At 43.4% G+C, this 23,729-nt stretch overlaps 1 protein-coding gene across 7 annotated transcripts in view; it reads left to right on the top strand.

Annotated features, from left to right (window-relative positions):
- The first annotated feature begins 346 nt into the window (after positions 1–346).
- The window catches only part of Snx10 (sorting nexin 10), a 62,738-nt gene continuing 39,355 nt past the window's right edge, over positions 347–23,729 (top strand). For 2 of the 7 annotated variants that reach the window (XM_087206615.1, XM_021254102.2), the window contains exon 1: positions 362–557. The gene's annotated coding sequence lies outside the window, so the exon portion shown is untranslated. Of the gene's footprint in view, positions 558–4,578; positions 4,719–17,658; positions 17,759–19,247; positions 19,272–23,729 lie in introns of those variants that run through there. The other 5 variants (XM_021254101.2, XM_087206616.1, XM_004839525.4 and 2 more) reach the window with 5 other exon arrangements.

Here is a 23,729-nt window from a genome sequence, read left to right as displayed (position 1 = left end):
CCTTTTGGGAAATGCTACACTGAGATCCTTTGGCAATCTCGTAACCCCCCCCCCCCCCCGGCGATGTTTTATTATAAAAATATAGCGAAGTTCAAAAAGATTTCACTGTTAAGATTCTGCCATTCTTGTTTATCACATTTATCGAATTCCCTCCCCATTCATCAATCCAGCAAAGCAGAGGTGGGTTTCAAGAGGTGATTCCAAAGGATGTGCCTCACACACCTTCAACTTCAGGGTCCGGACGGTGACCGTATTTCCTCCCTACCCTTCCATAGGGGACGACCGTGGCGGCCCGGCCCCATCCTGGGCTGGGCCGGAGGGCGGGGCGCTGCGGGCTCACCGGCTGGCGGAAGCGGTAGGCGGGTGGCCACACGCGGAGAGACTGCGGGCTGTACGCGGGGACGCGGGCCGCTAAGTGCGCTGGGAGCGCGGGGCTACGCTCGAGTGCGCTCCTGGGCGCTGGCCACCGCCGCTGCCGCCGCGCCTTTGAGTCAGCAAAGTCCGCCGCCTGGTCGCGGCCGGCCGGCCTTGCGCTGCCCTTTCCTGAGGAGCTGCCGGTAAGGGACGAAGCCTGCCGGGGAGGCCTCCCCAGCGCCGGGGTGCGCACTGCGGCCAGGGGCCGAGCCGGCCGCCCCTTCCCCCGGAAGCCTGGGGCCCTTACCCGCGCGCAGTTGCCGGCTCCCCGGCGGGCTCCCAGGATGGCTGGGTCTCCCAGGAATGGAGCTGGGGAGCTGGCCGGTTCCCAGCCGAGCTTGCCGGGGAGGAAGGAATGAATGGTCGGCCTGTTTCTCAGCAGAGGGAGAAGGGACCGCGGATCCCAGGCTAAAAGAACCCGGGGAGAGGGTGGGGCAAAGGTGGAATCCTGGATTCCAGAGAAAGTGCTGTGGCTAGCACCTTCCACCAGGCCGGGTTTGGGTTTGTTTTTCCTTGTCGTTTCGTTTTGCCTTGGGAAAGAAAAATAAAAATAGTTTTGAGTTTAGAAATTGGGATGGGTAGGAAAGGTTTTTTCGGGGGATTGTGGGATTGAATGAAAAGACCGAAGCGAAAATCCACACTATGAAGTTCAGTGACAGGGGAAAGCAACAGCCTGATTTTCAGTTTTGCATGCATCATACTTTTCTAAAAATCACACGAATTATTGAGGCGGATGGTCACACAATGTGGAGCAAGGTGTCGCTGCTGTTTCTGCAAGGCATCTTTGTATGTAAGAATAATGGAATTAGAAATTCCAGAGAGCAGGAAGACGGTTCCACGTGATCTCCATCAAACCTTTCATTTTGGAGACAGAGAAACTGAGGTGTGGGTGGAAAATACCGTACCCAGGGCCAGCCAGCCATGTAGGAGCAGAAAGAGGTACAGAACCTGGTGGGCCTCTGACTCCCAGTGCAGAGTTCTTTCCCCTCAGGAAGGGGTGGGGGAAGGTTTGGAATGAGTGGGTGCCCTTCCTCTCCTGTGAGTGGGTTGGTGGGCAGGTAGAGGCGCACCAGTGAGATCAGGGGCTCCTCCGACCATTGACCCATCTCTTACAGGGCATCCCAGTAGGGCAATGAAGGTGAGCTCTCGAGCTCTGTCATCACCGCTGGTGATGTCTGGTCCCAAGGCAGAGATACAGCTGGACATTTAATCAGTTGTGATGAGGGTCCAACACAGGGCCTGACTGAGCACGCTAGGCAAGCACCCTTACTGCTTACTTTCTAGTCCCCCTTTATTTATTTTTAAAGGAGTGGTACACTTGAGATTGACTAATGGGGCTGTCTTGAATAAAGATATAAAAACTGATTTAGAAGTAAATATGTGGAGATGTGAATTGCTTAGCAAAGACTTACCTGATCAGCCTGTTCCTTCTGCCACTTGTTTGGTTCTCACTTCCTGATTATGGAAATTGATGTTGACTGAGAGGGTTAGGGTTCAGATTAACACTGCCCTTCAAGGAGGTGGGGTGGGGGTCTCTCTGTCTCTTTGTCTGTCTGTCTGTCTCTCTCTTTCAGTGCTGGGTATGGAACTTAGGGTCTCACTCTTACAAGGTCAGAGCTCCACCACTGAGCTTCGTCTGTAGTCCAGGCTGGTGTCTCTTGACCTGAACACTGCTTCCCTCCCCGCTGCTGTGGGCTGTGCTACCAACTTCCTCTATTTTACTATAAATGGGAAGGCCTCTGCGTTTGGCATCCTGCAAATAGAAATAAACACCTTCGTTTTGTTTCACATAAAAGGCTATTAATTAGGCAGTAGCATTTGTGCTCTACTACAGCAATTCTACTTGCTGTTGGCCCACTCCATATCTTTTCTAAGCCCTAGCAACACACCACTTTCATTTTAAGGATTCTCTTTGCTAGTTAGGCCATTGAGGGAAATGGTTTCGTTTTCCTCTTTTGGTGTCAGGCCATGGTTTAACAACCACTTGTGAAAGGCAGAGAACTGATTGACAACAGGATCCAGCCTACAAAATTGTTCATTTCTAAGTGGCAAAGAAGGGCTTTGGCCAAGGTCATAGTTGACTCAAGGGAGAATCCTTCAAATTTTGGATTGTTATCATCAAACATCTTTCTTTTTTTTTTGGTGCAGTGATGGGGAAGCTTTTAGAGCTTTCAGGACACGAACAGCCTGCTGTGGTACCTGTGCCATAGGCTCGCTACCACTGTTATAGTATCTGGTAGATACAAATTAGCTCTTATGTTCTCCAAACACTGTTCAAACAAGAGGTGTATAGGGTAGTGGTTACAGCTTCTGGTTTCAGATCCATCTGATTTGAAATCTTGGCATAGCTATTTGCTGACTGAAGGTGATGTCAGTAGTATACATACATATGTCTGTGTCAGAGTTGTCTTTTATTCAGAAAACGTAAAGGGTAATGATAATTCTTCCCCTTCCGGAATTAATAACAGCCGCTATTTATTGTGCATTTAATATGTATCAGGCATTATAAAAAGGGTTTTTATGGTATAGGGAAGTAGCTTAGTGGAGATTGCCTAACTAGCATCTGCAAGACTGGGTTCCATCCCCAGCACCACCAAAGAAAATTTTAAAATAAGGTTTTTATGTGGAGGTCTCAGTAAGCCTTGAAACAAACTTATGAGGCAGATTTTATTATTGGCCTCAGTTTATATATGAAAAAACTAAGGCATCCAGTTATTTATAACTTCCCCAAACTTCTCAGCTCACAATTTAACCCTACCCAGCAAATGTGTCCCGGGTTTCTGTAATAAGTAGCAATTACTTAGGGCTTAGTGTATGGAAAACCTCACGTCGGGTGCTCTGTGTATATATATCAACTCTTGAGATAGATGCTGTTTTTTCCTTCCCCCTTTCTACAGATGAAGGAACTGGTACCAAACCCAAGGTCAGACAACTAGTAAATGGTGGGGGCTAGATGTGAGCTAGGCATTCTGACTCCAGAATCAGTGCTTTTAGCCACTCCCTTGTGAATGTGTCTAAACCTCTTAGCCAGACTTCAGTCCAGGGTAACTCTTATTGATACTTCCATTTATTTTCCCTAAGTAAACCCCCCCCCCCCCAGTTTCTTTTTCTTTTTTTTTTTTGGTACTGGGCATCAAACTCAGGACCTTGCGCTTTTGAGGCAGGCTGCAGAACCACTGAGCTAAATCCCTGGCCCTCCCCTTCCATTTTCTGCTGGAGAGCTGCTTTTAGTTCTATAAATGATTCACTTCTGACTAAGGCTTTGTCCGTATACCTTTCAGTTGCATTCTCTGTTTTTAAAAGCCCGTGGTCAGCCTCAGTGATCTTAACCCTGGGATATACAGAGATAGGCTTTATGGGCTGTGGCTACTGCCTCTGCTGATGTATCATTTCATATTCATGTATGAAAGCAGATAATGCTTGGGGAAAGAATCCGTAACTTTCTTCAGATCCTAAAAGGGTCACCCAGATGGAAAGAAAGGGTAGTAATGAGTCTTGTGTTTTGTAATCTCAGTTTACAGATGAAGCAGCCAAGGTCCAGTGGGGAGGGAGAATAACTGAATCTGAGCTACACAGCTAATTAGAGGTAGATAGGGGACTGACACTTAGGTCTCCTGTCTTTCAGTCTCATGTTCTTTCCCTTACATCCCAGTAGGGAGGGAGATAGTCTCCACCCGAGGGGAGGACCCATCTTCTGGATTTCTGGCTGCCTTTTCTGCTACTCATTCCAAAGGTTATCCCAGCCTCTGCTCCCAAAGGCAAAGGCAGGAGTTGTATGTAGCAAGAAAATTGCTTAATTCAGAAAGGCATAGCCTTGATCAGTGGTGGCGAACCTATGGCATGTGTGCCCCAGCCAGCTGTTTGTTATCATTGAAAGCTCTAAAAGGTTCACCATCACTGTCATAGATTATGTGATCCTCAAGCACTTAAAAAAAAAGTTAACATTAAGCACTCAATTTGGCTTTGTTTCCTGGATATAGTGCAAAAGTAATTCTATACCCTTTGAGTGTCTAACCTAGGCCTTTTGGGATTGATAGTCCAAATCTTGTTTATTCACTTATATAGCTTAAGAAGATGTATATTTTCTTACACTCAAGTAATCTGGCTGGTTAACAGTGAAACTTATAATGACCTGAAACCTTGATGTTTTCTTCTCTAACACAGACCCTTAGGAAAATAAGAAAAGGAAGTCTTCAAGCCTCATTCTGGTGCAGGTGGGAAATTTCTAACAAATTTCTAATATCTGCCGGGATACCCTCCACTAGGAAGCCCTGGATTCCAGAGGCTGGAAGAACAGAAAAGAGGTGAGGGGAATAAAAGGGGACATCAGAGGGCAAACAGATTTTGCCTAGGACCAGTCATGTGTCTAAGGAGTGTGACACAGCTTTCTGACTTGCTTCTAGGAACATTTTACATTTGCTTGGCATGATAACATGTTTTAGGAAAGAGACAAGGACACCTAGTGAATACTCATCATGGATAACACAGTGCCCTGGGCACATTGATTTACATTATCTCATTTAAGCCAGTGAAACAGGAAGTATAGTCATTTTCTATGGTTCAGAGAGATTTCACAACTTGAACCAATGGAGGAGAAAATGTTTGAGCCCGCAGCTGTTCCCATGCCCATTTCCCCCCCAGCCTTCTAACCTTAAGATTCCATTATTGTGTTTGCTTTTAGAGCCAAGGGGCACTTTCTCTGATAAAACTATCAGGGTAAAAATTTAAAAGCCGTACTAGGTGCATTATTAGATATGGGACTCTGAGGTTTCCAGATCCTCAAACATATTCCGTGCAGGTAAAGGCTGTAATTTGGGGGCTTGGTTATAAAGTTTTTCATGGAAGTCATGGACAACCAGGGCTTTGTCCTGGTTTCTTTATAAAAACCAAAAAGTTGATAAAAAATTCAAAGTATTTTAACTTCCAGATCAGTGGTGCAAAGTTATTTCCATCTTCTTTTTTTTTTGGTACCGGGGATCGAACTTGGGTCCTTGCGCTTGCGCAGCAGGCGGCGAAACCACTGAGCTAAATCCCTGGTCCACCATCTTCTTTTTTTCTAACCTCCTTTCCCATTTTTCTGTCTCAAATGTACATTTTCCTACTTTGTGCCTTCTTATGCTTTCCTGGTTTTGCTCAGAAGCATTTGGCCAAATTCCCTGGATATCAGAGAAAAATGTGCAATGATACAACTCAAGCCTCATGAGCCCAGAACTTAGACACCTATCATGGGTGTGGGGTACTTGCCCTGGCATGGCCTTGAAGCCCCATCCTTTGCACTCAGGAAACACAGCAGTGACAGTAGAGCCTCCTCTGAGGCAGCCCCGAGAGCAACCCCACATCAGCACGGTATTTTCCATGTGGCCCACCTCTGTGTGCAGCTGGCCTTTGCCTGCACATCCTTGCACCAGGTGTCTAATGCACAATATGATTCAGCCCGGCCGTCTATCTGCCAAGTACAGACTGAACCTCTTGTGTGATTTACTCATCTTGTGTGTTGTGTATCTTATCCTTTGTTTCATCGGCATGGCTTCTTTCTCCAGTTTACCCACGGTTTCTGATGCCCCTTGCTCCTCAGTTTCTTTGACTACATTTGCTGCACAAGAGCTGGGCTTAAAGCCCTGATCTCAGTTTTATCAACTCAAGGCTCAGTCTGTTTTGTATCAATTCATTCCTGTGTGCTTTAGCTATGGCTGGTTGTAAGGAAGAGACCCCCACCCTTGACACTGACGGGGGTGGGGGAGCCTTATTATAAGGACACTAAGGGAGCTCAAAGGTAATTGCTTGGAACTGGAAAGTCAGCTGCCTGAGTTATTCTTTCCTTGATCTCTCAAGGTCTTTGAGGTCCCTGACTTCCCTCCCCTGGGATTTCTCTACTGGCCTGCGCCTCGTTAGGTGACCCTAACTCTGACCACAAAGGACTTTTCCATTCAAGTGCTCATCATCCTTTTCAAATATTTGCCCTCGTGATTCTGAGCTTCTCAGATCTCTACTGCTCTGGCCGCCTTTGCTCTGTCTGTTGCTTTCCCTGGCTTTCCCCAGTTTCAGCTCCTCATAGCCTGGCTTGGGTCTTCTTCTTTTTCTCCGCACCCTCTCCCGAGATCTGTGATTTTCAGACCCTTTTTTTTTTTTTTAATGGTACTAGGGATTGAACCTAGGGCCTTTGCATGAGCTACATCCCCAACCTCCTCCCACCCTCGTGCTATCTTCCTGCCTCAGCCTTCTAGAGTACTGGGATTACAGGTGTGCATGACTGTGTTTGGCTACTCTTCAGACATTTTTATGCATAAGAATTATTTGGGAAACCTGTAAAAGCTGATTTCTAGGCATCAGTATTCTAATCCAGTAGGGACTCTGTATCACATTCCTGGCTGATCCAGAGGCCATGACAGACACTGGACAAGCTGGATTTTTTTGTTTCCAGGACCTTAAGTATTGATAAACTACTAACTCCCTCATGCTGATGTCAAGCTCTCTTGAGATCCCCAGGTTTAGACATCTAACATTGAATTTGCCTGTGGTTTCTTGGATGTATCACAGACAACTCAGTTTAACTTGCCGGATACTGTTGATCCTCCCCTCCCCAGCTTTGTAGAGCCTGAAACTCGACAGTTTGGGGGCTCTCTGTAAGAAAGAAGTGAGTTGAGAATATGAAATGGGGTATAGGAAATGGAAAGGGACTGTCCAGATGTGGGCTCAGGACTGAGCTTCAGTTCAGTCATTCATCTGAGTTCCCTCTTGCCCCCAGCCATCTTAGATCTTGGGCCTCCCCCATCTGAGTAACACCTCTGCCATCCACTCATCCAGGCTGGAAACTAGGAGCCGTGTCTGGTCTTCGGTCCACATCTGAGCCACCTCATGGTCTTGGTTGTTTCTCTGATCCTGTGGCCCCCTATCTCAGGCAGCTGTCACATGCTTTCATACTAGCTACTGCTGATTTTCTTGTTCTTCTGTGCTTCCCTCCGATTCAGTTTCCTAAAGACAGCCAGAGTAACTTTTTCTGCGGGGAGGGTACTGGGGATTGAACCCAGCAGGGTCTTTTCCCTGAGCTACACCCAAGTTCTCTTTAATTTTTTTTTTTTTTAATTTTGAGACAGGGTCTCACTAAGATACTAAATTGTCCAGACTTGCTCCAACTTTCAGTCCTTCTGCCTCAGCCTCCCAGAGTGCTGGGATACAGGTGTGCACCACCACATATGGCTAGTCTTTTAAAGTACATGAATTAGAAGATGTTGCTCCCCTGACTCACTCCTGTCCTTATAAACAGCTAGGCCTGGTGGCAGTGTCCGAGGTGTTGATGGATGGGAGAGGGTCAAGGTGGGATCACGCTGCCAAGCTGGACCTTCTGGGGACCAGTCTCAAAGAAGTGGGATGTGTCAAGGGGGACATACTAGAACTATTACTACACTGATTTCAATTCCACTTTATCACTTTTCCCTGAAAAAACTTGGATGTTGTGTAAGACTTGTGATGTGAACGCAAAATGAGGGTGGATAGTAGTTAGATGTTAAGTAGTAAAACCAGGTTGTGTCCAGTGACCTTGGGGGAAGAAAGACATTCTTTTTTAACTCAGGAGATCCCAGAGGCTCATGGGCAAAGGAAATCCAAGACCCTGCCTGGGTCTTCTGCTAATTCCCTGGGGTGTGGGTTGGGGAGGGCTCCTGTGGTCTTTCTGTTTACCTGTCCTGACACAGAGTCAGCCCCTTCCCTCTCTAGTGGGAAAATCCACCCCACCATGGGTTTTGTTAGTGCAGTAGATTTTACTGGGTTAATGGAGCAGCCACTTGTAGAGTTCCTGGATCCCTTCCTCTTTCCTTCCTTGCCTTTACCTGAGATCCAGTCTTTATTCTCTATAACTGGATGGTGCCCAGTTCTTCTCTTAGGCACACAAACCCAACTGATCAAAGTACAAGGCAGAACAAAGGGGTTTGTATGTAGGAAACCAACATTCCTTGAAGTTACAGAAAAAGAGTTCAACATTGCACTGTAATTATCTTCTGATATCGTACTGATCACATAGCTCTTACCTAGAGTGGCTTTTGGAAGAGGTCAGGGGGAGGCAGGTGTCCTTGCTGTACCTGGAGATAAGAGGTCACAGCCTGGTTAGGGGGCAGTGTCACCTTAGCTCTGGGTACTGGAGTCTTAGAGTAAAAGATGGGGTCTTCATCTGCTTGTCTTCCAGTGATCAGACCTTGAGAGGTGTAGGTCCTTCTGCCCAGCACATGGGCAGTTCCTGTGTAGGAAAGTCAGCATCATGATTTCCAATGACATGTTGACCTAACGGCTCACTTTCTAGTCAGTAGTAAATGTCCTCGATGATTGTGAAGCTTTGAAAAACTGTGGCCTCTGTTTTAAGAGTTCAACCAAGCTGAGTCTGTAGATAGACACATGTCAGATGTCTTTAGATTACAGTCAATATTTCTGGCAAAGTTAAGAATAATAACTTTGATCTGGGCATGGTAGCCCATGCCTGTAATCCTAGATCTCTGGGAGATTGAGGCAGAAGGAGCATGAATTTCAGCCCAGCTTGGGAACTTAGTGAGACCCCATTTCAGAAACTACAAAAGGCCTGAGGATGTAGCTCAGTGCAAAGGCCTTGGATTCAATCCCTAGTACCACAAACAAACAAACAAACAAAAAATCCAAAACCTTGTTATTTCACTCACTTTCAAAGGACTTTTTCTGTCATGTCTCAGGCTTCGTGAGTTCAGGCCAGGTATTGGATGACCATGGGTACATGAGTGATCTCGAAGGGAGTGGCTTGGTGTGTAACCCATATGGGCAGGCTGAGTTTCAGAGCATGTCGACTGAAAGCATCCTGGTCTCTAAATATCATTATCCCATTTGTCAAAATACTTGAGGAGAAAAAAATGTTTTTAGAGGAATAAATGCTCCATGATCACGAGGAAGGCACTTCTGTACTTTTCACCTCAGGGGCCTTGGAAAAGTCCAAGGTGATGGCCATAGTAGGCACAGCAAGTGCCAGGCATACACTGCCATACTGCTCTTTTGACTTTTACAGCAGATCCATAAAGTAGGCAGTTACCCCCTTTTTGTAGAGGAGGAAACTGAGGCACAGGGAGGTTAACAATTTCTTTTCCAAAGGGCAGTCAGGTGGTGTGGCCTTGAACAGCTGCCCTGTGTCTCCCAGTCATCTGGACTTTCCTGCACAGTGTAGAGGGCACTGCTTGCTTGCAAGGGAAATCTGCCTGCCCCTCAAATAACTTGCCAGTTCTCCAGGTTTGGATCAGTGTCCCTTTGGGTGGATTTTACTTGGCCAGCAGATCACATATAATTTTTTGTGTTCTCATTCTTACAAGAAATTGAAACCTTCCCCAGCAGTTGATCTTTGAGTCAGAGGGTGAGTATGCTGGAAAGATGGGGATTTCCCATGTGCCCCAATGCTTTTCCTTTTTAAAAGCTTTTTCTCAGTTTAAAAGTGGGTTGTTTGATCCTGTTTTCTTCCTCCAGTGAACATATCTATACCCTTTCCTTACCTCAGCCGGACAGAGGACCCAGTGGATGACCTTTGTCATCTTACCATGTTCCCAGGAGAACCCACCTTCTCTTTTACCTTCGAACCAGGGTCTCCTTTTCGACTTCCTCCTTCTGCTTCCTGTTAACACCAACCTTCTTCCAGTCACTTGGCCTGTGAGTCATCCCTGACTCCTTTTTCTCCATCATACCCTCTGTCCAAGTTCTTCTTGTTATTTATGTATTTTAATAGTCTTCATTTTTTAGTGCAGTTTTAGATTCACAGAAAAATTGAGCAGAAAGTACAGAGATCAAGTATCCCCCCTGAATAACCTCGCTCAATATTAGCACCCCTTTCAGAGTGGTACATTTGTTACAGTCAGTGCACTTACACTGACATATCCTTATCACTCAAAGTCCAGAGTTTATCTGAGGGCTCATTCTTACTATTGTATGTTCTCTGGGTTTTGAGAAACATGTAATGACATGTATCTACCATTACAGTATCATACAAAATAGTTATCACTGCCCCCCAGATCCTCTATGTTCTGTTTATTGTTGTTATTAAGTGTACTTTCCTATTTCCCCCTGGCCACTTCAAGTCCATGAGCTCTACTGGCTGGTGCTTTCCAGCAGTCCCCAATGAAGGGTCTGGCCTGTAACTGCTCTCCCTGTCAACCTGTCCTCCACCCATGCCCAGACAATGCCCTGCCATTGTGCCAGGCTTCCATTTACAGTCAGCTCTCCATATCTGTGGGTTCCATGTCAATAGATTCAACTCACTGTGATTAGGAAAAAATAATTTCAGAAGATTCCAGAAAGAAAAACTGGAATTCGCCATGTGCTGAGTAGTAAGTACCACACTGAATCCATGTGAATGAAGCAGTGTGGCTGTCTTATTAAGTTTGATGAGTAATCTGGAGATGATTTAAAGTATAAGGTAGGATGTGCATAAGTTATATGTAAATGCTGTGCCATTTTATGTAAGATACTTGAGCATCCTTAGATTTTGGTATCCATGGGATACGCAGTAGGGGAGGACTGTCCTGGAAACCCAGTCCTCTTAAGAAGTACAGCTATACTTTGTCCCTGCCTTCTTACAAATAGGAGGCCAGTATCTTCCTCTCTTCCAGGGACCTCCCTACCCTAAAATGCCCCTGACAGCCCTTCCAGAATTACTTCCTGGCAACATTCTGCCAGGTGCGGCCCCCCGCCTCCAGCTGAGCACCTTCTGCCTGCTCCAGGCAGGTCCTGGTTTCCATGCTTGTCCTCATGTGAACATCAAGGCCTAGTTAGGTTCTGCCTTCTCTTTGAAGCCTCCCCACCATTCTCGTGCTTCCGGTAGCCCTGTAGTCAGTGCTGTTTCTTTTGGCACATAACAGTGATCTTCCATTACAAGTGATCTCGTTCTTATCTGTGTCATGGCATAGTTAGGCCTTGAAACTCAAAAGAGTGTCATTTACACACACACACACACACACACGCACTTATTTATTTTTGGTACCGGGGGATCGAACTCTGGTCCTTGCGCTTATGCAGCAGGTGGCGAAACCACTGAGCTAAATCCTCGGCCCTCACACTTAATTTACTTTTAAAAGTCCCTAACTAGGACCAAACCAGGAATTATCACACAAAACTTGGTCATTGTCCTCCAGTTAGCCTTGGGATCCTGTTAGTATGGGTAATTACCCTAAACAGGTCTGTCATGTGTTACTTCCTTTCTGAAGATGACAGTGTAATTTTCAGATGTCTGGCTGTTGGCTTTCCCCAGATTTATCTATAGGTAGAACTCTGGTCCCACCCATATCCCTAAAGCATTTGACCATATTAATAACTCAGTATTTTGGTTGCTGTCTTCCACTATGAATCTTTTTTTTTTTTTTTTGGTACCGGGGATCGAGCTTGGGACCTTGTGTTTGAGCACTATGAATCTTTTAAGCATTCATTTTCCAGGAGGAAGTGTGAGTATCCTGTTAGTAGTAGGGGGTCCCATGTCATGAAAATGAAGGCTCTTCTCAGTGTTTATGTGGGCTCATCATGGCCTCTTTATTTACCACCTATAAGACTTAGGTGCCATTTTCTTAGCTATACATAAACTTGAGGTAATCATGGTACCTGGCCCGCATGAGGATTACATAGAATAATTCTTGTTGCAAGCTTTGCATGCTGTTTGGCATGTAGTAAGCAATAATTTTTGATTTCATTGCTGTTTTTGGTTATTTATTTTTGTGGTGCTAAATATTGAACCCAGGGCTGTGCACATGCTAGGTATGTACTCTACCACTGTGTTACAACCCCAAACCCCCACTATCTTATTTTTAATGGCAAATTTTCAACATTATTTCTCAGCTCATCCTACACAGTCCAGCGGAGTTAGGTCAACAAGAAAGATAGGCACCAGTAGAGGGAAACCAGGGAGTCTTTAAGGTATTCCTCGCTGGGGTATTTATTGTTGGCTAAGAGCATTCTTTTCACACAAGAGGAAGGAATACCCAAGAGTGGCAGGCAGTAGGAGTTCGGTGTCATGTGCTCATGTCCCTGTCCCATCTCAGGTGGCTGGGCTACTTCTAAACTTGATGATGATGCAGAAATGAAGAAAATTAACTGGAGCTCATTCAATCAAATTTAATTTACCTAATACCTTTTGGGCACGACTGTATGCTAGATGCTGTGCTAGAATTATATAGCATGAATGATTTGCACAAAGTCTCTGCCCTCAGGGGACTTTTGAGATGGCAGATAATTAATAAGAAAATAGATTAATAGATAGATAATATTATACTGTGATAAAGTCCGAGGCAAAAAGGAAAGGGTGGAGCATTCCTGGGGGAGTTGGCATTAGTGGGTGGTGGGGGGTTCTTCCAGGAGCTGGTACAGTGGAGGTCTGAGGACGGGAGGGAGCTGCCTTGGAATTGGGTGGTGGGCGAAGAGGGAGAAATGCCAAGGGAACAGGAAGCATCGATGGCCTGGGGTAGCAGAGCTGGGGACGGAGCTGCTAGGAGCATCAGGAGTTAGGACAAGGGGAAGGTTGTATAACTGAAGGGTGTGGCTCATAACGATTGCACAGAGGCAGACCCTGTCCTCTGGAATGGTGGCTTTAACATTTTCCCCACCTTTGGCACACACCAGGTGGAGGACATGGATATACTTCTGAAGTGGGGCTGTTGCATTGTGGGGGCTGGGGCATGTGTAATTTGAAAAGAGCTCCCCACCTTCTCCACTTCCCCAAATTGAGAAGCACTTCTCTTCACAATCCTCTCAGAACCCTTGGGGATCTGGGATCACTCCACTCCTGACTTTTCAATTAAATATTGCAGAGTATATCGGTGCACGATAAGAATGTGGAATTCTATCAGTTGATGAGAACATTGGCTTGGACATTTGAGGTTGAGTCATTGTTTAAGTGGATCACTGTATGACCCAATTAAATAAATGCTGTTTTTTAATAGAAAAGTTACTATTTGCATTCTTTTGAAGTTATTTGAAGATGACTTCAGAGATGTCCTTGAGATTTTAAGGCTACCTGTAATCCCAGCACACTTGCGAGGCTGAGGCAGAAGGGTCATGAGTTTGAGCCCAGCTTGGGCAATTTAGCAAGATCTTCTCTCAAAATAAAGAATAAAAAAGGGCTGGGGATGTAGCTCAACTCCTGCTGCTCAGGAGCCCTGTGTTTGAGTCTGCATTGTACTATGTATCTTTGGGCACTAAATTAACCTCTCTGGTAAAACAAGATAAATAAATATTGTACTGCCTACCTCCCCAACTGTCATGGGATAATGCTTTTATAAACATAGAGTGTAAAAAGGTAAAAGCTACCAAAAAATTATATTTAGTTTCCATAAATTATGGCCAGTGTAGCACCTCATGGCCAGATGTAATTCATATCCCTAGGATGGAACTTCGCACTGTCAATAGGACTGATCTCTGGAAGAATCAAAGGTGAGTGTTTTTATAACTTAGGAGCAGGTGTGGTCTTTCTAAGTATGGTGCAAAATAAGGAAAATAACGATAAAATGTATTACCTAAAAAAAAGTTGGGAGAGCAAAACCACTGTCAACAGAACAAAAGACAGATTACAGACAGACAGGAAAAATATATTTGTAACTCATGGTTTAAGGATTATTTTTTCTGTACAAAAAAGAACTCCTACAAGTCAATAAAGAATAAGAATTCTATAAGAAAATAGTCAAAGAATACGAACAAGTAATTCATATAAAAGAAATTAGCCATTGCTAAACCCATGAAAATGCTTGACCTCACACATAATTTAAAAATGCTAGTTAAATCTCATTTAAATAGATCATTCTTCACCTAGCTGGGACTGACAAAGGTAAAAAAATTCACATGACCTTACTGGACCCAGGAATTCCACTTACAAAAATTAATCCTCAGATGTACTCACACTGGTGTTCACTGAACACTATTGTTAATAGCACAAGAATGTCTGAATGGTGAAGTGAATTCTAGTGCTGATGCACAGTGGAATAGCACAAAGCCACAAAAAGGGAAGGAGTGTGCTCTGTGGTTAGATGGGAAGCAGTCTACGTTATTAAGTAATGAGAGTGAGGCATTGGAAGGAAATACACTGTTGCCATTTACAGAAAAGATAGGGCAAATAATAAGTATATTTATATGCTTGCATATACATAAGATACTTCTGGAAGTATAAAAATGACTAGGAGGTAGGGGACAAAGGGAGAGTTTTTATATTCTTTTGTATTTTTTTTTCATTTTGAAAGAATGCATTTATAAATTTATAACCCCCTCCTCCCAAAATAGAAAATAAAGCAGCAGTTGAAGTGAGGATTGAACTCATGATGTGTTACCATTGTGTTTGTCCCCAGACTCTCACACATCCTCATGTGTCTACCATGAGGTGTTCACCAGTAGTGTTACTGTCACTATTGGGGAAGTTAAAAGGGGAAACTTGAAAGAGCTCTTGGGCAGTCTGGGGACACAGGAGCAATGCACCATATGAGAGGTCAGTGGAAGGGCCACATAATCAAGCATCCAGGAGGGAAGTGTTATGGGGATCCATCTGTTCCTTACTTGTTAGGGGACCACTCTCTTCAACGTTAGCTTTTTTTTTTTGAGACTTCTCACAAGATAGTTCAGGCTGGCCTCGAATGCATTACAGTTTTCCTGCCTCAGCCTCCCAAGTGCTGGGATTATAGGCGTGTGCCTTCACGCCCCACTGTTTGAGGTTTATACACAAGGATTATAACAGGTAGAATAATAACTCCTAAGATGTTCAAGTTTTAATGGCTGAAACTTGTAAATAGATTTCTCTACCTGCCAAAAGGAATTTGCCAGATGGGGTTAGGTTTAGGGGATTTGAGATTAGGAGCTTGGCCGGGGTAATCCTGGTGGTGGGCTTGGTCTAATCATGAGTCTCTAAAGCAGACAAGCTTTCCTGGTGGTGGTCAGAGGGAGACGTGATCACAGAAGAGTCTCAGAGATAGTCTGTTGCTGGCTTTGAGATGGAAGAAGGAGCCAGGAGCCAAGGAAAACAGGCACTGCTAGGAGCTGGAGTAGGCAAGGGAGCAGAGTCTGCCTGGAGCCTCCTGAAGGAATGCAGGCCTGCTGACACCTTGACTTTGCCTGGAAAGACCTATGTTGACCTCTGGACTTACAGAACTGAGAGACAAGAAATTTGTGTTACTATAAGCCCCTACGTTGGTGGCAATTTATTATAATAGTGATAGGAAAGTAAGACAGAGGCGATATTACAAAAGCCTGTGGCATTGTTCTCCTGGGCGCTCTAATCTAGGGAGGAGAGAGGAGGAGGACCTACGGATCCTTAGGCCAAGTGAATGGGAATGTGGCTGCAGACTTGAGTGGAAGCTGGCCCCAAGGGACTCCCGGGAGGCTGGGGGGACATGGTACCTGGGTTGTGGGTGAGGGGCCGTGCAGCTTGTGTGTTCGGAGTGGGGACTCTGCTGCTGATGGTGGGTTTAAATCTTGACTGCTTTTCACTAGTGGGTCCTCAAGAATGTCACTTAGTCTCTCTGCACTTCAGTTTTCTAATAGTTAAAGTGGGGCTTTGTAGTTAATTAGTTTAATAGTTAAAGGGCTTTGGTACGGAGCAAATGAGTTCATGTGTATAGTGCTTGGCCATCCCAAGGGCCGTGTTTGTTTGCCGTTGGTGTTTTTCCTCAACAGTGGGAAGGGCAGGGCTTGGCAGAAAGAAAGTAGGTCATTGGGGATGGCAGGCCCACTGTCCAGGAGAGGCAGGAGGGCCTCCCTTGTGTGGTAGGAGCGCTCAAGGAAGTAGAAAACAAGGCCTTCTAGCACGTGGAGCCAGGTGCAGGCTGGACTGCACTTAGTGCCCTGGGAGACTGACAGGTGGCAGATGACAGACAGTACAGCAGGGGCATCTCTCAGCCTTCCTTAAGGGGGAGGTGGGTTTATCTTCTGAGCTCTGACTCCAGCATCTTTTTCCCACTCACCTGTCTCTTCTGTCCCCCAACACTGAGGGGTCTGATCTCTGAACGAGGGGGGGCGCCCGCATCTCTACTCCTGCCACCACACCATAGGTGTGCTGGGATTCAGGGGTCACCGCCTCGTACCCTGTGGGGACTAGGTCAACAGGGCCCAGTTTGTTCAGAGAGAGAGTAGTCAGTGGGCTGGAGCTGCTTTTCACAGTTGGCCACTTGTGTTGCCTGCTTCTTCTGTGTCCCCTCAGCAAGAGGAGCCGAAATCTCCCTGTGTGGCTTTGGCAGGTCACTGACGGCTGGGCCCCAGGATGCTATTTGGAATCTGTGGCATCTAGGCATGTAGAGCTTGTTCTTGGGCATGTGGAGGATCTTCAGGGTTTGGAGGAGAATAATCTCAAGGAACAGGCCCCTGCCTCATTTTTTTCTTTTGTTCATTGTGCTGAGTCTTCTAGGAGAGGATGGAGTGTTGATGTTAAAAAGGGTGAAGCACACAGACGAATTAAGATGAGGAAAGTATGTGGCAAGAAGAAGGGGAAAAGGGATAGGGGTGTGTGTGTGTGTAGAGAAACCATCTGCATATATACCATTTTAGGGATGCTGGCATTTCTTGCTCTCAGTCCAGCCTAAGGGCCAATAAGAAAACCATTTTATAGGTGATACCTGATATTTTTCTTTTCTTAAATTTTTTTTTTTGGTACCAGGAATCGAACTCAGGTCCTTGCGCTTGCGAGGCAGGCATCGGAACCACTGAGCTAAATCCCCGGCCCTCTTTTCTTAAATTTTTGATTGTGTTAAGAATACTTACCTTGATATCTATGCTGGTAAAAACTTCTCAGTGTTTTTTTGTTTGTTTTGAGACAGGGTCTCACTTTCTGGTTCAGGTTAGCCTTGAACTCACTATGTAGTGCAGGCTGGCCTCAAGCTCATGGCAGTCCTCCTGCCTCAGCCTCCTGACGCCCAGCTTCAGTGTACTTTAGCTGTAGATACAATGTTGTACTTGAGTCTTTTAGAACCATAAACTGAACATACGTCTTTTCTCCTGAGTGCCATTCCTCTCCTCTCCTGAAACATTAGGTGTTTCACTTACCTGGACTGTTCTGATCTTTTGCCAGAATGAGGAGCTGCCAATCTATCTGGGATACTCTAAAAAGAATATTCAGAAGGAGTACATGCCTGTCAAGACTGCACATTAAGATTTAAGTTATTTGGATGTTATATGTATTTGGGGCTCTGAGAAACCAGTGTGGCCACATTTGGTTTTTGCCCAAACATTTATATAATAAAACTCCACCTCCTGCTTGTCTCCACCTTCTCCCTCCTCTTAAAACTTGTTGTTCAATTGTGGCCTTGGAAAAAAAAACACACACATTGTGAAATTGAGCCTGACATCAGTCTGATAGCAAATATTGAGCCCTGAGAACTCAAATTTCTGGCAGGTAACAAATACAATTTTCTATTTAAAGAAGTTACTCCTTTTTTGGTTTTTTAGACTGAAGTGGCTTATTTACGTAGATATCTTTTCAAAAGACAGTCCATTGTCATGAAGGACTTAGTGCTTTGACTGGTTCAATATTTTTGTTGTGATTGAGTATACTATGTGATGGTCCTGTATGGATTGTTTAAAATGTATTGCTCTGAAACCATTGGGCTTTTCTTGTTGATGTAGACATGATGCAAAAAATTGCTGAGATTTAGTAGCTATTATTGAACTGTGGTTTCCTTTATTTTCAGTTCCTTTCACTTTCGTAATTGAGGATCAAAAACAGCCTGTGAACTGTGTTTGTTTTTGTTTAAAATATTTTAAGAAGATGTCGGAGGAAGGAAATAGCAGATTAAAATACCAGGAAAAACAGTTTTAAAAAATCAACTAGAATGGATTAGAAACTCAAACAAAATTGTATTAATTTGGGTTGAAGATGAGTAAATAATTTGTGTGATTAGGTGCACAGAAAATGATCATGAAAATATCTGTACGAGAGTCAAACCTAGGAACAAAAGCATTCTTCAGAATAACCATAATGCCCTTATCATATTGAGGAAATTTAATTTTATATAGCATGTTATTTAATAAATAGGTCCACATTAAAATAGCACCACTTGTTCCACTGATGTCTTTATAGCTTTTTAAAATTGTGAAATATTTGATAGTATTTTTAATTGCAAGATAGCTAATATGATACAAGAGCAGATGAGTTCATATATTTCTATTAGGAAAGCAATTATAAAAAGATACTCTTTTACACAAATAAAACTGAAGCTGCCAGATTTGAGATTTTGATGCTTGTATCAAATATTTATGCTATATCTTTTACAACTTAGGCATTTAATATTATACCCAGAGTAAAAAAAAAATGGAATCCTATTGTATTGCAGCAGATACTAATTTTGGGTTCTTTGTCTAGCTTAAGAGTAAAATTGGCTTAGAATCACATGATTTCAGACCTGAAAGTAAAACCTAAGATTGTTGAGAATCCAGGGTTATTGCTGGGAACGATGAATCATTGGTGTAATTCTGTTATCCTTTAACTGTAATAGTTTGTCTTGCATTAAGTGATCAGAGGGAAAGAAAGCTCCTCCTTAATTCTTACAGCCTTTGAAACCCAGGTTCACTGGGGTTACTGCAGGGAGAAAAACAAATGACAAACTAGGGTTTTTTAAAACCTAGTAGCTATTAGCAGCAATAATTATTATGTGTTTACTGAGAGCCAGGCTTTAAAGTATTTTTCATGTAGCAATGTGTTTGTTCTTCAGTAGCTGTATAGCTGTAGGTTCTGTCAGTCACCGTTTTATAGATGAGGGCTCTAGGCACACAGAGGTTAAATAGGTAGCCCAGGGTCACTCAGCAGCACTTGAGCCCAGGTGGCATGACTTCAGAGGTGGTGACTGGGTCCATACCTGCTCCCACCCTCCTTCACATGCAAAGATGTTGCTGTGTCTCACCACTGCAAGGTTTGTACTTTGAGATCCTCTTCCAGTCCTAAGGTTTGCCTCAGTAATCTCTTGCCCCTCTGTTGCTGGCATTGTTGTTCTAATACATGGGGACTGGTGCTTTGTTAGCACAGTACCATGGCTGCTGGGTTTTTTCTGAGCATTGTTTTTCTCCATCCATTCAATCAGAGTAAGTGTGGATGGGGACTGCTGTGGTCTACCATGTGCCTGGTAGTACGATAGAGGCCAAAGTTCCTAAATAAGCAAGAACACTGAGGAGCTGTGCTGTTTGGAGCTTACGGTTTGGGGGAGACAGCCCCAATATTCAATAAGGGTAAAAATATCATTGTGATCAGAGCTGCAGAGGAAGATAGTACAAGGGAAGGGTACTAAGGACTTGGTCTTGTGCAGAGAGTTAGACTAAGCTCCCCTGGGTTACTGAGCTTATAACTGAGATCTGAAAAGTGACAGATGGATCAGTTTTCTGATGGATGAGTTTGAATTCCCCATTGTTGCCCTTCAGCAAGTTGGTGACCCTGTGGTGGTGACCTTGAGCAGGTTACTTTGTCTCTCTAAGCCTTAGCGTCTTCATCTGTAAAATGAGTGGTCATGAGAATTAAAAGAAGCAGTATGATAACATACTCAGTACAGGGCTGACACAGTCGTGTGTAAATGGTATCTGTTTTTATTGTTGTTTGTGTTTTCTGTGCAGAAACTTCAAAAAGATTCTTATATCTTATTCTGTAGCAAAAGTACTAAATACCTAGGATACATGTCCTTATCCTTATCTAGATGTGGAAGAGGTCCTTAGGTTGCTATTGGTATGAAATCATATTCAGAATGGGGCTTTCTTGGAACCAGTTATCTGGGATAGAATTTTACGACATAGCAGTACAGTGGTACCTCGGTTCATGAACTGTTGTTTCAACCAGAATCATAGAATGAATTCTGTGACCAGAATTGTGGAAAGAGTGAAGTTTATGAACCGAGGCAACTGTATTAGAGCACATCCACATTTCTTATGCAGTCTATCCTGAATAGTAGGCTAATAGTGCTTTCTCTATCAATATTGATCTCTTTTTGCCAAGTAATTTTTTCCCATAATGTTTGTAGTTACGTATGGTTCTTTCTCATAGCTAAATGAGCAGAGGTCTCTGTGCAGACTTTCGGACAAATACACACATTTTTTCTCTCTGATCTATGGAGATTTATGTGTGAGCATTCAATTCATCTTTTTATTGGAATATACAATTTTTTGTGGTGCTGGGGATTGAATCCAGGGTTTTATGTGTGCTAAGCATGTGATCTACCACTGAGTTATAGCCCTAGTCCAGGAATAAAACAGTTTTTTTTTTTGTATTAAATTCTTTTATTGGTACATTGTAGGTATACAACACAATTACATTTCTCATTGGGAATTGTACCTTTGTATAATGCATCTTGATTCTTATTTTTTCCCCATTCCTAGCCCTCCCTTCATGCCCTCCACCCTTCCCTATTTACAAAGACTTTATTTCCATTTTTTCCATTTCTCAGCATGTTTCCTTTCCCTTCTTTCCTTTCCCCTGTGCCTCCCACTACCCCTACCCCTTTGGACCTTTTCTTCCTATTTTACATTATTGACTATTCATTCTAATAATTGGTACATACATTTTAGGTATACAATATAATGACACTCATCATTGGAAATTTGCACCTTTACAGAGTCTCTCTTGGTTCTTATTTTTCACCCTTGCCCAGCCCTCCCTTCAACCCCTCCAGTCCTCCCTGTTTACAAAGATTTTGTTCCTATTTTTCCATTTTCTCATATTAATCCCATTCCCTTCTATCCTTTCCCCTAGCCCTCCCACTTCCTTCCCCTTTGCCCCTTTTCTTCCTATTTCACATGACCTATTATACATTTAGTCCTTATTTACACTTTCAGTTTCTCACACCAGAGAAACTATTCGGTATTTACACATGTGTGTCCTATTTATTTCATTTAAGAGTATTGCTTCAATGTGCATCCACTTAGCTATAAATGTCTCTAATTTCTCATTTTTTATGGCTGAGTAGTACTCCATTTAATTAAAAAACCACATTTTCTTTATCCAGTCTCCAGTTGATGGGCATTTGGGCTGTTTCCAAGTTTTAGCTATTACAAAGTGTGCTGCTATGAACATGGGTGCACATAGATCACTGTGGTATGATTCTTTTAATTCTTTGGGGAAGATCCCCAGCAGTGGAATAGCGGGGTCAAATGGGATTTCCAGTCCTAGTTCTTTGAGGTATCTCCATACTGATTTCCACAGTGGTTGCACCAGTCTACAGTCCCACCAGCAGTGGAGCAGGGTTCCTCTTTCCCCACAGCCCCACCAGCATTTGCTATTAGTTGATTTCATGATAGCAGCCATTCTTTCTGGAGTGAAGTGGAATCTCAGCGTTGTTTTCATTTGCATCTCTCGAATGACCAGTGATGTTGAACATTTTTTCATGTATTTATTTGCTATTTCTACTTCTTTGTGTGAGAAATGTCTGTTCATTTCAGATGCCCATTTTTGGATTGGGTCTTTAAATTTCGGAGGTCTGATCTTTTGAAGTTCTTTATAGATTCAAGATAGTAGACCTTTGTGTGAGGAAGAGCAGGTGAAGATTTTTTCCCACATTGTGGGTTGTCTCTTCACACTGCTGGTGGTTTCTCTTGCTGTGCAGAAGCCTTTTAATAAGAAGAGATCCCATTTGTTGATTGTTTGTGCTAGTTCACGGGCAACTGAGGTTTTGTTCATAAAATCTTTTCCTACACTGATGTCTTCAAGGGTTCTACCTAACCTCTGTTCCAACTGGTTCAGAGTTTCTATTTTAATATTTAGGTCTTTAATCCATTTTGATTTTAGTTTAGTGCATGGTGAGAGATACAGGTCTAGTTTTAATCTTTGGCAAGTTGAAGCCCAATTTTTCCAGCACCATTTATGAAAGAGGCTATCTTTCCTCCAGTGAGGGTGTTTGGCTCCTTTGTCGAAGATGAGAAGGCTGAGTGTGCCTGGCATTGTTTCTGCATCTTCTAATCTGTTCCACTGGTCCTCAAGTCTGTTTCTTTGCCAGTACCATGCTCTTTTTATCATAGTAGCTTTGTAGTATAGTTGCAGGTTGGGGATTGTAATACCCCCTGCCATGTCTCTGTTACCTAGAATTGCTTTTGCTATTCTGGGTCTCTTCTTGTTCCAAATGAATTTTTGGATTGTTTTCTCTAGGTCTGTGAAGTATGCTGCTGGGATCTCAATTGGAATTGCATTAAATCTATATAGCAGTTTTGGAAGTATGGCCATTTTCACTATATTAATCCTTCCTACTCAGGAGCAGGGGATGTCTGTCCATTTTCTGATATCATCTTCAATCTCTCTTTTCAGAGTGCCATAGTTTTCAGAGAAGAGGTCTTTGATTTCTTTCGTTAGGATGATTCCTAGGTATTTCAGTTTTTTGGATGCTATTGTGAAAGGAATTATTTGCCCTCTTTCTCTCTCAGTGAGTCTGTCATTGGTGTAGAGGAAAGCTATTGATTTTTGTGTGTTGACCTTGTAACCAGCTACTTGACTGAATTTGGTTATGAAGTCTAGAAGACTTTTGGTGGAGTTCTTGGGGTCTTCTATAGAGAGTATCATGTCATCTGCAAATAATGACAATTTGACTTCTTCATTTCCTATCTTTATTCCTTTTATTTCTTTCTCTTGTCTAATTGCCATGGCTAATGTTTCCAGAACTATATTGAACAAGAGTGGTGAGAGTGGACATCCTTGTCTTGTTCCTGATTTGAGTGTGAAGGATTTCAGTTTTTGACCATTTAGTATGATATTGGCTGTTGGTTTTTCATAGATGGCGTCTATCAGTTTGAGGTAGAGACCATCTATTCCAATTTTTGGTAGGGTTTTTATCATAAATGCATGTTGGATTTTGTCAGATGCTTTTTCTGAATCTAAGGAGATAATCATATGGTTTTTGTCCTTGGCTCTATTGATATAGTGTATTATATTAATTGATTTTCGTATATTGAACCATCCCTGCATCCCTGGGATGAATCCCACTTGATCAGGGTGTATGATCTTCTTGATGATCTTCTGCATTCTGTTTGCCAGTATATTATTAAGGATTTTTGCATCTGTGTTCATTAGTGAGATTGGCCTATAGTTCTCTTTTTTGGTTGGGTCTTTCTCTGCTTTGGGGATCAAGGTGATGCTTGCTTCCAGAAATGAATTTGGGAGTATTGCTTCCCTTTCAATTTCATTGAAGAGTTTAAACAGTAGTGTCAGCAGTTCCTCTCTAAATGTCTTGTAGAATGCAGCAGTGAAGCCATCAGGGCCTGGGCTTTTCTTAGTTGATAAGTTTTTAATTACATTTTCAATTTCATTGGTTGATACTGGGTTGTTCAGAATTTTTAGGTCTTCTTCGTTCAACTTTGGTAATTCATATGTATCTAGGAATCTGTCCATTTCTTCTGTGTTTTCC

Source organism: Heterocephalus glaber, unplaced genomic scaffold, assembly GCF_053883595.1.
Source record: "Heterocephalus glaber isolate CG9 unplaced genomic scaffold, H.glaber_assembly_v1.0 deba00000676, whole genome shotgun sequence".
In the NCBI taxonomy this organism is placed as follows: Eukaryota; Metazoa; Chordata; class Mammalia; order Rodentia; family Bathyergidae; genus Heterocephalus; species Heterocephalus glaber.
Note: the sequence above shows the minus strand (reverse complement) of the source record. Positions and strands in the feature narration are given on the sequence as shown.